The 14,841-nt window shown below is 41.4% G+C and overlaps 1 protein-coding gene across 2 annotated transcripts in view; it reads left to right on the forward strand.

Annotated features, from left to right (window-relative positions):
* Positions 1–351: 351 nt before the first annotated feature.
* PLEKHG1 (pleckstrin homology and RhoGEF domain containing G1) overlaps positions 352–14,841 on the forward strand; it is a 216,936-nt gene continuing 202,446 nt past the window's right edge. For both annotated transcript variants that reach the window (XM_084625153.1, XM_084625154.1), the window contains exon 1: positions 352–656. The gene's annotated coding sequence lies outside the window, so the exon portion shown is untranslated. The remainder of the gene's footprint in view (positions 657–14,841) is intronic.

A 14,841-nucleotide genomic window follows, 5' to 3' on the forward strand; every position in this document is an offset into this window, starting at 1 on the left:
GTTTAATAAAAACAAAAAGCCAAAAAAACCCAAAACAAACAAAAACAACAAGGGAAAGGCTGTAAGTTTAGCCCAGGCCAGGAAGGAAGCCCCCGGAAAGTAGTGGAGTGCTTGCTCTTGTGTGTGTGAAAACAGTAGCTGAGGTTTTTTCCAGCGGGCTGTAATTTGACTGTTCTCTTTGGCTTCACTCCAGAGCCAAGTCCAAGTGGTTAATCTCTCCATCCCCCCCCTTCTCCCACCCGTGGGGGGAAGTCAGCTGCAGCCCGAGGCCGAGCCGAGCCGGGCCTCCCTCGGGAGGGGCTGAGCCTGCAGGCAGAGCTGCGACTGGAGGAGGGGAAGGGGGAGTTTTCCAAGCCGCCCCGGCCGCACGGGAGGAGCAGGAAGTTTGGAGACTTTAAGCTGCTGCCCTAGAGCCTGAGCGGAGCGGCAGGAGCCGCCAGAGGACTTGGCGCTGCGGAATGGGCACCTAGCGCCGGCGAGCCTCGACGCGACTGCAGGAGACCAGCGCTCACCGCCCCCCCCCCGGATTTAAACACTCAGGGGGTGTGCGGGGCTGGCTGGGGGACGCCTGTCAGGAGCCGCCGCCGGCATCCCGGGGAGAGCGAGCGCTTTGTCCTGCGGAGCAGGTTTCCTCCTCCGCTGATGCAAACCCTCAGGTAGCGCCTTCTCCTGCCCGTTCCCGGGGCTGCAGCTTCTCCCGCTCTCCCCGGGGAGCCCCGCGCTCTCCCCTCCGGGGCGGTGCGAATGGGTCTCCTCCCCCAGGGGGCGCAGGGGAGAAGAGGGCTGCCGGGAGCCGGCTGGGTCCCCCCCACCCCGTCCCAGAGGCGGCGGCGGCGGCGGCGGCTGCTGGGGGGGAAGAACTATTGTCGGAGCAGGCAGCGGCGGGGCTAGGCTGTGGGGAGAGGCGGCCGGGAAGAAGGGCGGCCTGAGTCCGCTGGAGCGGGAAGGGGCTTGTGTGGGAGCCGCTCCGCACCCGCCGGGGTACGGCAGGGCTAAGCCGCCGCCTGCCCGCGGGGCCATTTGCCCTGCTGGTCGCTGCGGGCAGGGACCGAAACGGGCGCCGCTTCAGAAGCGCAGCGCTGGGGCGGAGAGAAAGGTGAGGCCGCGCCGCTCCCCGCCCCTGCGCGAGCCGGGCGGAAAAACGGGGTTCAGGTTCCCGGGGGATTCGCCGCGCGTTTGCTACCTGAAGAGAGAGGCGGGGCAGCCACGCGTTGGCTGGCCTGGCGGGGGGAGGGGGGTCGCGTCACGGATAGTCTCAAATCCTCTTGTGTCCCGGCACGCCTCTAATGCGGGGCCGGTGTGGCCCGCAGCCCTGTGTCGCTCGTGTGGAAAGGGGGACGCGGTTCCCTTGCACGGCTGCGTGTTTTGCTGGTGAGCACGAGCCTTTAGGTTATAACACGGGGGAAGGCAGCAAGCGTGGCTGGGGCTGGAGGGAAACACCTGGCGTGTTTCAACTTCGTTAAACTCTGGCGTCTGAGGCACCGGACTATTGCTTTAGTACTCACCTTCCTAAGAAGATCTCTCCTGCCTGGGTAGTCACTGAGAAGTGTAAGCCAGTGGAAGAGCCATTGTACCTATAACCTTTCTGAAACTGGGGGGTTTAGACTCCAGCCCATTCCTTCAGTTATGTGTGCTTTGAATGAGGAAAATCCATCCATTTAGAAGTTGTTGGGACTACCCTCCTTCTTTATGTGGCCCCTCTCTTTCTACTCCAGCACTGCAAAAATTGGTAGTGTAAATAATGCACTGCAGGCATATCACATCAGGTAGTAAAGCATCCTGTTGTAATATATTTATGAAGGGTACAAGCAATATTCAGCTGTTTTTGTCCACAAAAGTACTTTTGTGTTTGGCTACAATTCAGTGTGATCTTAAAATCTGAGCAAGGGAGATATTTTGTACACACAGCACCAGAAGTAGTTTTCATTAATGTTTAACATACTACATTATCAAATCTCTGAAAATTTAATACAGGTTGTATATAATGCCTCTGTTTTGGACCACATGTTGTTAAAGCCAAAACAGATGGTGTTAATTATTTGGAATTAAACTCTACAAATTATAATGTATTTTTATTAAACCTGACTCTTTTAAAATAAATGTAGCTAGTGTAAATTTGGTTCTGGTGTCTGTTCCCTAAAGCATTTAAAAATGTGACCAATCATATTCATATATATTTTCTCTTTTGGGTGAGGTGGTAGTCTTCCTGTTTCCCTTTTGGAGCCCTGACAATTTCCCTGTTCCCTGTCCTTGGTTTCTTTTCCTGACTGTGAAGGCCTTATGTCACAACTGTTGTCCTTCTGGATGGACAGAATGGGAGCCCTCCAGAACCCATCAACTCCAATCCTTAAATCAGCCAAAGGGTCATTGTTGAATAAGATTCACTTCATTTCCCCTTTTCTTTGCAAGCCCACAGCACTCCCAGCATGAGGCACAAGGGGCCTCGAACAAAACACAATTTAAACATTGGGCTGGCTCTTGGTATCTTTTTTTCCTCTTAACTGGTAATTGGGGTACTGATACAGTTGTGATTTAACTTATTTCTTGCCCTTCCAATCCTAATGTTGTTTGTATCAAAAGTGTGAGCAAATAATGACATGAAACTGCCTACATAAATCACAATGAATGGGTGATTTAAAAATAATAATTAATACTAACTCTATATTAGTAGTAGTCTTCTTTGCCTCTCTGTTTCCTTCTTGGAAGGAACTGCCTAACACTTGTGGTTTAGATTTCCACAAGTGTTTATTGCTCAGGTCTCTAGCTAAATTTATAAAGGAATCCTGTTAGCGTGTACAAAGCTAAATTTGGCTGTAGCAACCACTGGATGTATAACTTATTGTGGTTAGAAAGGTACATATGTAACTGTCTTAAGCTTCTGATTTTTTTGGCATGCAGTTGTCTTAATTCTGAGAACTTCTAAAGATGCACATGGATGCTTTGGCTGACAGTATACACAAAATATGAATAAATAAAGTTAAATCTCATTAACTTCACAGATGCTTCTTTTAGAATAGTAGAGGGGGGAAGCAGAAGTTCTTGCCCCTAGAGGGCATTAAATGGTTCCCTTATACATCCAAATATTCAGTTCTTTAACTTTAGCTCTCCTCTCCCTGACAAAGTTGACAACCTGGAAACTATGCACAATGCTCTGAGAATGTTTCAGTAGTTTCAATATTAAATGTTTGTCATATTACCATGGTGTTAGCATATTATTGGATATTTCTAAATGTTTGAACAGTGTAGAGTGGGCTGTTGGTGGATTTATATATGTTATAATGTTTAGAACTTCTATAACTAAATTTGTTAGTCTCTAAGGTGCCACAAGTACTCCTCGTTGTTATAATTTCTCTGTCATTAATATACTAGTGTTTGTTCTTACTGATACTAGTGTTTGTTCTTACTGGTATTTAATTTACCATAATTCTTTGGTCTTTTTAAAGAGGGAAAGCTCTGTTAAAATTATGGCACAGAGTATACCTTTCAAACTGGCTTAAGTTTGAGGTCAAATATTTCTCCTTTTGAAAATCCTGTGCAACTCTTTGAAAGCTTTTCACAAATTGTCCTTATTTTAATAGATGGTGCAACAAGATTTCTTAACTAGAATGCTTTTTAATTGTTAGAATCACATCTAGAGAGAGAAGTTTAGAAATGTAGCTTCTAAAGGGTTAATCTCTGTCCAGATTGTTAGTGCTTTGTGGAACAGAGGGAGAGGATTTATTTAACTTGCATATTTACGTGCACCTTTGAAGTGAAGCCCAGGTGGAAGATGATTTAATACATGGCTTTTGAGATCTTTTCAGTGGAGGACCTCTGCTTCCATTAAACTTTATTTATAGAAATCACAAAGAAGTAACCTCACTTGCTGTGAGTCATCTTCAGCTTTTTACTTTCCTTGAACAGTATGTAAGGGTGGGATCTGTGAAAGGATTTAGGCCTGGTCTACACTAAAACGTTAGGTGGACCCATCTACATTGCTTGGGGATGCGAAAAATCCATGGGGGCGAGGAAAGAATTCTTCCATCAGCCTAGCTACCGCCTCTTGGGGAGGTGGATTACCTACATTGATGGGAGGACCCCTCCCGTTGGTATAGGTAGTGTTTTACATTGAAGTGGTATAGTGGCGCAGCTGCAGCTTAGTGTTTCGAGTGTAGACAAGGCCTTATGTGTTGCAGTGCTGCGCATCACAGCACCTAGAAAATCACAGGAACAATGCTGCAATTCACAAAGCTGAATTAGGCACCTAGGATCCCTATATGGTGAATGGGGAAAGATAAGTATCTAGAAATGTGATGCACAAAAGCCAGCATGCTAGGCAGAGAGCTAGATAAGCTAGCCAATGGGAGATGCTGATGAGAGGCATGTGTCTTAAGCCCTGCCCCTCTCACAGAGGTAGATGCCTTCCAGGAGCCTAGACTTAGGCCAGCGTTTCTCAAATGCGGCCACCAGGGGGCTTTTCTTGTGGCCACAGCCAACCTGGGTGGTGACTGGGGGTGGGGCAAAGTGGCAGCCCCTCCCTCAGGACTTCCAGCAAATGCTGGTCCATGCCGCCTCCTGGAGCCACAAACACTGTAAGAGCAGGTGACCGGTGTGAATTCCCCACCTTCCCAGGGGCGGTGGTGCTTGGGTGTCAGCCCTGGGGTGGTGGGTGGCAGGCTTTGGCCCCCAGCCATAGGGCTTTGGGCTCTGGCCCTGGATGTCCAGTCACAGGCTCACCCCCCCCACATGTCACTGCTGACCCTTCCAGCCCCCACATCACCCCTGGTCCCCCCCATCTCCTTACCTGCCTCCCCATCCAATTTGTCGCCCAGCTTGCTGGGGCTGAGTAAGTATGCTGTGAAAACTGATATTAACAAATATCATTTTCGCAGTAGCAAACTTACTAACTAGCAAGTCTAAAAAAAAAAAAAAAATCAACCAAAAAAGCAAAACATGAAAAGCACCTTATTTGTATTTCTATTCTGTTAAGGTCCAGTAAATAATGGAGACAACTGTACATTATTTTTATTATTGAGTCTGCAATGAATAAATTACAATGACTTGGACGCATATATGTGCATATTTATTTGTTTTTCCTAAAGTTAATTAAATATTTTAGGAAAAATTGTCAGTGTGGCCACCAGCAAGTGCAGCCACCAAAAATTTTGTTGTGAGAACCCCTGATTTAGGCGCCTATCTCAGTTTAGCAGTCTGTGAACAAGAGCCCATCACCTGGAGTCAGGCTTCTAAGATGTTTCTTGCAGGAATGAGTTAGGCATCTCCTTTGCTCCACACAAATCCAAAGAGGAGGGGGAGGTGGTGTTAGTGTCCACCTTATAACTTTTAGTCCAGTGGTTAGGGTACTTGCTGGTCACAGGGGGAGAAAGGATGTGAACGTGGATCTCCCACCTCTCAGGAGAATGCTCTAACTACTAGGCTGTGGGATGTTCTGATGTCAGGATCCCTTAGTCTATCCTACTGCAGCTGTTCCTTGGTGGATAAATAATCAAAGAGTGATTGGAGCAGGGGGGAGTGGACATGGGGTCTCCCACCATTCTGTCTCTCTCTCTCTCTCTCTCTCTCTCTGGCTGTTCCACGGTGGATAAATACTTGCTTAGTCATTGAGGGAGAGAGAGAGAGAGTGACTCTGTATCCCAGTGTTAGGGCACTGCTGGGTGGAAGATACCTATTCAGGAAGGGTGTTTAAGCCCTATTGAAATAAACTGGATATAATATAAGCATGTTTTCCTGATTTTTGGGCTTTAGACTGTAAACACTCCAGTGCAAGGATATTGTCTTTTCTGTATTTGTACAGTACTCAGCACAACAGGGCTCTGATCCTGATTGAGGTCTTCATATACTATCATAATCTATGACTAATGTTCTGAATGGACTCAGATGAGACAGTGGTAACAATGCTGGTACCCTGCCTATAGTAACTCACCCATCATCAGCATTACTGGTGGGTCTGCATCAGTGTAGACACAGCCTCTATCTATCTATTTATATATATAGGCTTAAATAGAGACTGGGAGTGGCTAAGTCATTATGCAAGGTAGCCTATTTCCCCTTTTTCCCCCCCCACCCCCCCCAGACGTTCTGGTTAAACTTGGATTTATGCTGGAAATGGCCCACCTTGATTTTCATATACATTGTAAGGAGAGTGGTCAGTTTGGATGAGCTATTACCAGCAGGAGAGTGGGGTGGGAGGAGGTATTGTTTCATGGTCTCTGTGTATATAATGTCTTCTGCAGTTTCCACAGTATGCATCCGATGAAGTGAGCTGTAGCTCACGAAAGCTTATGCTCAAATAAATTGGTTAGTCTCTAAGGTGCCACAAGTACTCCTTTTCTTTTTGCGAATACAGACTAACACGGCTGTTACTCTGAAATCTCTATCTATATAGTAGCTTCATCTGCAGCCTATGGTTAGGAAAACTGTTGAAGTCTAACTAAAGATATAATAAACTGGGGGAGCGGGACACAAATATAACTCTTATTAGTGTTTTAAAAGAATACTGTAATAGATTAAACACAGCACTCCAAAAACGACAAATTGAAATTAGTTTGTATATTGATAGACGTCTGATCTCTAAGACTTTAAGTGTGCAACACTGGATTTTGTGTTTTTAAAAAACAAACAAAACATTCAGAATGGGTATTATAAAATGTGTAATAAACCCCAACTCATGAACACAACTTTTAAAAAATAGCCTGAAATATGGAATTCATGTTTTCTTTTTTTAAAGACTCAAATCAAAGCATTTGATAAGATAAAGGAAACATTTGCAGAATTCCTCCTAGGAAAGTGTTTCTCAGATTTAATCTATAAATCAACATTTAAAATTCTAAGTTAGTTTAAAGGAATCTGTCCTCTGTATACAAAGCAAAATATAAACAGGAACCTACAAAAGAATAATTTTCTAGGTGAGTATTAGAGAAATACATCTTATCTGAATACAGTAGAAATTAAATTGCCCTAGGCTTCTTGGAAATGCATTAATAAAAATACATTATAAATATGTAAAATAGCAGCAACCATTAGTGTACTGTAAACATGAGACACATCTGAAGTGTGGTATTACTCTAAAAAGTAATGGTAGAATATGGCACTCTGTTATGCAAGAGATCTACTCCCTGATTCTTCAGAGTCTTCGTACCTGCTCATGTTAATAACAAAAATAACATTTTACAACTTTTTATTCCCACCATATGTTCTGCAATTTTAAGAGACGGTGAGTGGGAGTCACTCCAGCCCTGTACCAAATTTGAAGAAAATAGGACTGTAGGAGTGTCACTGAATTCTTAGTTTGGCATGGAGAACCTATGGTGGTGATGAACGTGGACTGAATTTTCAGGCCAGTTGGAAAAGATACTGTTTTACTTGCAGAGTGAGAACATCTGACATAGAAATCACTGAGAGAAGACCAACAAGGATCCCTATAATACCATTTAACTTATTTTCTTACAAAGATGTTCTTCAGAGAAGAACTAGACTTAAAACTTTTTTTTAACAGATTCTTTTGTTCTGGGGGGGCCAGAGAAACTAGCCGAGCTCCTTTGTGTAGCTGTAACAGTATTGCCGACTGAAAACATTAAAAACAAAAAAAAATCACAGGTCAGGCGCATAGCTTAAAAATTGTGAGATTTTTTTACTCTCCCCCCCCCCCTTTTTTTTTTTTTTTGTTTTTTGAGCCCTGGGGATGGTATATTTTCCAGCTTTTTTCTGCAATTATAATTAATAGGATTTTTTTAAAAAAGAAACCTTAGATTCCCATGTAATAATGACGTGACGCCAGGACTTGGGTTTTGAGTTACACAGAGCTGTGTAGCTTGAAAGCTTGTCTCTTTCACCAACAGAAGTTGGTTCAATGAGAGAGATTATCTCACTTTATCTCTCTCATATCCTGGGAACAACACCATTGAAAAAGTTAATTAAATATATCACTTGAACAGTAACAAAGATATTGAAACAGTGTTTCTTCTGCTGATTTGAGCTTCCCAGGCTCAGGCTCTGGGGCAGCTTCATTGCAATGTAGACTTCTGGGCTGTGCCATCCCACCTCACAGTCCTAGAGTCCCGGCTCCAGCCTTAACCTGAAAGTCTACACAGCAATGAAACAGCCCCACAGCCCAAGCCCTGTGAGCCTGAGTCAGCTGGCATAGGCGTCTAGTTGCTGTGTAGACATACCCTAGAAATCTTCAGAAAAATCTGCTGGTGGCTAATTTCATTAATCAGTTACAAGGTCTTATGCAGATTGCCAGCAGCTTGACCCCATCACAACTGGCAGCTGCTGAAGACTTCTTGGTGTTGGCCGTCAGGGCTAAGTAACCAGAGCACAGCCCTTTTTGGCACTTATTTGTGTCACTCAAGAGCGTGAGGTGACTGTATGTTTGGGATTGATAGTCCAGAAAAAAGATGACTTCTGTTTTTAATGGTACTCCAGTATTTGACTCTGTCAGGCTTGTCAGCATCTCTTTATTACCTTATTGATTTGTATAAGGTAGCCTAAACTCTAATGCATTTTTAAAATGTGCTATTAACAGTCACTACATGTGAATTTTTACTTTAGAGCTCAATGCAAATTAATGAGCCTGCATTGTTGCTCTCTGGCTAATGTCCGTTCACACTTATGTAAGTAACATTGGGGTATTTAAAATATCAAGGTGCACATATTGTCTTAGGAAAACTATTAGTATTTTATTAAATTATTTTAAAAAACCCACTGCATTAGATTCTTACCCTCAAGGTTTTTTGTGGAGTGCGCAAATGAACCAAACGTGCTCTGTGTTGTCTGGATATGAGACTTAGTTGGGGATCATATGGGAGTATGGGTTAACAGACTGATTTGATGGACTGGCATTCCATTTGTAGGAGTGTTTTGAAATCTGAATAAATTATTTGTAAGACTGTGGAATACCATTTGTATTGGGTCAAAAGTGAGACAGGTGGTCTCGGTTTGGGTTCCTCTTTTGTTCACCACAGCAGAGTAGAGAGAAATCTCTGCTTTTAAAATATATTTATTGTGTTGAGACAACTTCTATGCTTTGGGAAAATCTTTTGAGAACATCCAATATTTCACTCAGCGCCATAATTCTGGCCCATTTGTGTGCTCCAATGATGAGTTAAGTGCAACTTCAGAATGCTGCCATAGGCAAATTTGGAAATGAGGATGATTTCAAAGACTAGTGTGAGAATAGTATATAGCACCTGTCGTCTTAATACTGGAAATCATTTTGGCTGACTTCCATCCAGAATATGTTCTGGAAAGAAAACTTTGTCCTGACATGTTTTTGAGAATGATGCAGTTTTCAAATTTGTGTGTGGTTGTTTTCTGTGAAGTGCTCCAAGCTGCCAAAGTGTTTTACATAGAAGAACGTTGTCATTACTGGATAAGGTTTAGTTAACTTTATATATAAAGTGTCTACATTTTGCTTTCTTTAGTGGGTTTTGTTTAACTTGGTCCTGTATAAGGCTTCTCTTTAGGTCTGAAATACTCCTAGTTAGATCTATGGGATACTCACACATTCTAGAGATATCTGTTGTTAATGTCTTCTAAATGCGGTATGTTTTCTAAGAGTAAGTTTAGTTTGCAGTGTTTTTATTAGTTGTAGTGAATTTCCAGAATAACTATTTTATAAATCACAGTATCAAATCCTTATGTACTAGATAGCTAACTGGTTTAAGGAGACAACCTGCCTCCTAAATTTTCTGCACAACAGTGAAGAAAGAATGGCTTTTATGTTAGTGTATGAGAAGAACTTTATACCTGTTGACAACCTAGCTATTGCTAGGATGCCTGAATAATCTCATTCCTCTAGAATTTAAAGAGAGTCCCTTGTTTACTGGAAGTCTTTAGAACAAGAGAAACATATGAACTAAATGGAAAAATAGGAGAGAAAGTATACAGGCCATTTCTCATCTTGATTTTACTTTAATTACAGCCATAATGCAACCAGGTACCTGGACACGTGTGCAATTAGAATATAATCAAAGAGTAAACCTTGTGAAGTTTTACATAATTGTTTCCAAATTCTGAGAAACTTTACTGGCAGTTATTCGACATATTTAAGTAGAGTAGAAAGCTGACTCAAAGTCTTCAGGAGTACATTAAAAGAATATATTTTTTTTCTCTTCAGGTAATTTTTTACTGAGAAAAATATGGAAACAAGACTGCTTTCTTGAGTGACATGAACAGTTATCTCTGTTCTGAAGGTCTATTACAGTTTTCAGCATTGTTACCCTGTAAGTTTAGTAATTACGTGGTGAATATTTTTTTATTAGTTCCTCCTAACTAATGTATCTAAGTTGGTGTAGTTTGGTGGCTATTTTTGTGTTTGTGGTTTTTTTTTTTTTTTTGCTTAAACAGAGAATCTGTTTTGATGGGCATCATATCTCTTTGGTAAGAGTGCATATAAAGCAATACTGAATAATACAATTCATTCGGGTAGGGTCATTTTTTTTTTTTTTAAGATGTAGAACTTTGCCTGTTTATGGTTTGGTTCCCCCTAAACCAAAGTAGTTTGGAAACTCAGCAGGGATTCTATTTATTCTGGCATAGGAATAAGCATCAGGCCGAGCTTTCTGGTCTCAAGAACTGGTAATGGTAGGAGGCCTCTGTAATATTGCCAGCCAGCTAAATGCCTGCAGTATTTTGCCATACAGGAAATCAATTGCAGCTGAATGTGCACAGTTTCCACTCCAAGTATATAAACATACCTTCCAGTGATTTTTTTTTAAAAATCTGTTTTTTATCTAGAGTCTTAACTTTAATAGTTACTTGAAAGTTCAGAGTCAGAACCCTTGATATTTTGTTTCCAAGGCATCTACCTACTCTCTGGTATCTTGGCATTAGATCATGGTGGGATAGAAGTATGAAACAAAAAACACAAATACTTAAGGAGTGATGATATCACTGGATCATGAAATCCTGAAAAGCAGGTAAACTTCAACCAGTGGCTTACTGAGACCTCATTAATAAAAGGAGGTACGTTTGCTATACTGGTTCTAGAGTAGCAGCCATGTTAGTCTGTATCTGCAAAAAGAAAAGGCGTGCTTGTGGCACCTTAGAGACTAACACATTTGTTAGTCTCTAAGGTGCTACAAGTACTCCTTTTCTTTATACTCGTTCTGTTCCTGATTGTATAACTGCATGGAATCTGGAAATGAGCAAAGATGGAGGAGTTGCTGAATATGGATATACTTGAAGAACTGCTATTGGAGAATCTATTTTCTCCATGAAGTCCACAATTCTACATTCTTCGGGGTTTGAGATCAGTTAAGCAAAATTTGTTAGAATAGGCTGCAGCACCATTCTACCAAAATAGACACCTGATCTGGCTTCTGACAACAAACCAGAGTGTGTTGGTATTGATGTGCACCTTACTTTGAGTGGCTCCCTTAAAATATCCAGCTTAGATGTGGTTACCAGTTAAAACAAGTTTTTGAATCCTAATGTGGCTCTAGTGGCTTTGAGGCCTTTTTTAACACACAGCTGCTTATATCAAGAACAGATGTGTGGACTATCCATTTTGGATAGATCCTGATTCCCTTTAGACTTGTCTCCATAGGTGACAAAAATATCTTGAGTCATAGAGAGGAAGCATTAAGCTAAGGTGATAGCCTGGAACTCAGGAGATCAGCTTCAATTTCTTGCTTCACCACAGGCATAGTATGTGACCTAGGGTAAGTTATTTAGGGTCAGTTTTTTTTAAAGGTATTTAGGTACTGAAAGATGCAGCTAGGTGCCTATTGGGATTTCCAGAAATGTCTGTGTGTCTAGTTCCTGTTTACAATGGGAGTTAGGCACCTAAGCATTTTTGAAAATCCCACTAGGTGCCAACTGCATTTTTAGGTGCCTAAATATCTTTTTTTTTTTTTTTTTTTTTTTTTAAGCTGACTCTGGATGGGGCAGAGATACTATCTAGAAATAGAGGTACTTTCCAGCCTCATGGGGTAAATACTTTAAAGATGGTGAAGAGGTAGGGAACTACAGCAATGGCAGGCATGTAGCTACCTAAAGATAATTGCTATGGATACACTAGAGAGCGTATAGTGACACAGCTGCACTTATGCAGCTGTGCCGCTGGAAGCTCTCTAGTGTGGCCAGTGTGAACCGACAGGGGGAGGGCTCTTCCATCGACTTAATTAATTCACCCCCAATGAGCGGTAGCAGCTATTTCAGCAGGAGAAGCTTTCCTGCTAACACGGCACTTTCCACACCGGCACTCTAGGTTGGTGTAACTTACGTCATTCGTGAGTGGCTTATTCACACCCCTGCATGACATACATTATATAAATGGTATATTAATGGTAGTGTAGACATAGCTAATGTAACATCTAAAGGGCTAATGTGTTAGGACAGTATTTGTTAGGCCCTGCCCACTCTAGGACAATAATTAATTGCAACAACACACACTGTTGGCCAACCCTAAACGTTCAAATATCCAAGTAGGACCTCCCATCCTCCTACCACCCCACCCCAAATCATGCGGCAGGTTTAAAAATCTAAAACAAAAAGAACTCAAATGGGGTTTTGTTTTATATGTCTTCTGGGTCTTGAGCCTTTAGGGAGCATTGAAGTAATGTCTTTTAAGTTTTTTTTCTCCAGATCCGTGAGTGTAGCTAGTAGCTTAGTGTAAGAAAAGAGCTAGAATCTTCAGATGAGATCTTAGCTCTTTTTTTGCTTAAGTTTTGACATGGCACCAGAAGTTTTAAGAAATACCAGTATCACAGGAGTTGGCAACACTGCAACCTTTTTTGTGTTAAATTTGGTTGGACAGTGTGAATGGGACCAAACTACATTTTAGCCGGGTTAAAAACCATATGATGATGTATCAATGAGTATTGGCGTGACCAAAATGTGATGTAACCTGGTTGAGTCACAACAGAGTTTAGCCACCATTGTTAAACTAAGCTGTCTTCCTGTGCAGATAGGACCAGGGTGATCATATGTATTCTGAGTGATGAGAGTTGAGCTCAGGGAGATACACCAAGAAAGATTTCAAGCATAGATAGTGTGATTGAATCTGCTCATATGAATATGAGCCTAATTGAATTGAATATTGAATATGTGCCTAATGCAAAGATGTATGTTTACTAATATTATTATGCAATTATCTGCATATTCCTCTGTCTTAGAAATATAACGGATAAAAACAGAATGAAAAGGAAGTGCATTTTCTTACCAAGGAATGGTCTTGTGTTCCTAGCTCTGCCTGAGATTTCCTGTGCGAATGTCATACCATTTCAAGAACAAACTGGTAGTTTTCCTCCAGGCTTATGTTGTCATAGACCTAGAGGTTCTATATCCTGTGGTAGAATCCTGATTATCTGAAGATCTTGGGAGACCTCAGCTCCTTTGGATAATAGGAAAAGCTGACTCAACAACGTCTGAATCTGTATGACCAGAACAGACAACTTGTTCCCCCCAACTATCCAAAAGGTTCTGGTGTTCCTGAGGCCTTTAGATTAATAAGGATGGAGATTCTCCAGTAGGTTTATTATACATGGCAACTGGGCATAGAAATGATTTCACTCCAACTCACAAATCTGACTGACTGACTTCCAACAAAAAAGGAGCCTTTGGAAGATTGTCTTGGAAGAAAGTGTGTATTCAGTGAACAGCCTTGTGGGTAACTCCAAGGGCACTGAAGAGGCAAAATACTTGGAGAAACCCAGTTACTTGCAAATAACCTGATTTTATTTCTTCCAGATGGAGTTTCTAAAGCTGAAACCAATGCGGTGTGTATGTATGTATAACTTTAATAGCACACCCTGTTTGTAATGCAGAGTTCTGAAAATCAGAGTTGCAAATTAAAAAGAAAAAAAAAAGTTACCTAAGATGGTGGGGTTAGAACATTAATTTTAATAATATCTTTCGTTACTAACTGATGCCAGGGTTTAGAACATATTTCTGTGCTTTGCCTTAGCAATCCAAATGCATTTGAGAGCGTAACCAATTCTTGGTAAGCAGCATTTCCTGGCAGAGCTAGTATATTGAAGAGGAAACGAGGGTCTGCTGTGTTTTTGATTGTATAGTATTTAATTAAAATGAAATTCTTTCCATAACTTGCATCTGATGAGAATGAGAGGCCTTACGCTCTGTTGGATCAGAAGAATAACTATCACTTTAATTATCAAAATATTTCATGGAGGCCCAAGAAGAACTAGCAGAAATTCTTTGTCAGTATTTTACTAAAATAGCGATGCTTAGTATGCATATTTTAATACACAATTAAAAAATGTTATGGTCTAAATTGAATACATTTGTTGCTATGTTATTTGCTAAAAGTCAATTACAAAGAGATTTATTTGACCACAAATGTTGTGTATGTACATTTATAAACTGTACAAAATAAAGCATTTTATTAGTGTTCAGTATGATATACACACATGCAAAAATGCACATTGAGCTTTTGCTCTGGATCTGGAAAGTTATTGATTTTCATAAATTGTTCATCAACTCAAAGTACCCATTCCAATTCAATCTAACTTAAATCTACTTAAATCTAACCTTTTCAAATTTTGATGAGTTTAATATGTTCCGATGATGAACAAGGAATAAAACTGATTAAAATACTAACAAGGGCTCTCAGGTATTCCCATCTTCACTGCCCGCTGAAATAGCAGTGTTCAAAGAAGCAAAAGGATTTCTAGAGTTCTTTGGGAAATATGACAGGGACATTATGCAGGTTGTCAATGAAGCACATCGGCAAGCATTGTATTGAAAAACCTGGAGTGTAGGAATATGCCTTAGAACAGGCTGTAAAGCAGAGAGACTGGGGGAAAACATGAAGTTTAAAGATCTAAAAAAGAATTAATGTCTTGTGAATGTGGGAAGAGAGAGCTGAAATATGATGCA

This window comes from Lepidochelys olivacea, assembly GCF_965140295.1.
Source record: "Lepidochelys olivacea isolate rLepOli2 genome assembly, chromosome: 3".
NCBI lineage: Eukaryota > Metazoa > Chordata > Testudines > Cheloniidae > Lepidochelys > Lepidochelys olivacea.